Source organism: Ictalurus furcatus, chromosome 7 (genome assembly GCF_023375685.1).
Source record: "Ictalurus furcatus strain D&B chromosome 7, Billie_1.0, whole genome shotgun sequence".
NCBI lineage: Eukaryota > Metazoa > Chordata > Actinopteri > Siluriformes > Ictaluridae > Ictalurus > Ictalurus furcatus.
In genome coordinates, this window is record NC_071261.1 from 3,595,873 (window position 1) to 3,596,412 (window position 540).

The following is a 540-nucleotide window of genomic DNA, read 5'->3' on the forward strand; positions in this document are numbered from 1 at the left end:
TTCTTTGTTCTCATGTGCATACGTTAATACTTGCCCCATTAATTACCAACTACATTCAAGTGCAAGGTTGTAATCCAGTCCAGTAAATCAATTTTGATTCTGTGTTTAAAACTAAAATAGTTTTTTAGACCAGAATTAAACTGAAAGTTAAAGAAATATAGAACTGGTCTAAATTGCACTGCAACCAGCCACTAGAGGGCCTCACAGGACTTTTTCGCTTCATTTTGAAACCCCTGTTATGATGCCCAGCCAAATACAGTCATCGAATTATTGAAATACTACCAAGTAATTTCTTAAATCCGTGTCTTTATGGTACTTATGTCCCAGTTCTGACTTCCAGGCTATTAATCCTTGCCTACTCTCTGGGTGATTTGTATTGCTGTGCCTTCATCTGTTTCCACATTTCTAAATCTCTATAAGAGCATCTGCCATATTACATAATGTAGTGTAATTGTAGTAAAAGCAGTGTAAAAATATCTGTTTGCTGAAGCAATACTGTTATCTGGAGAGATTGTGTATATGCTTTAAGGTCATCTTACC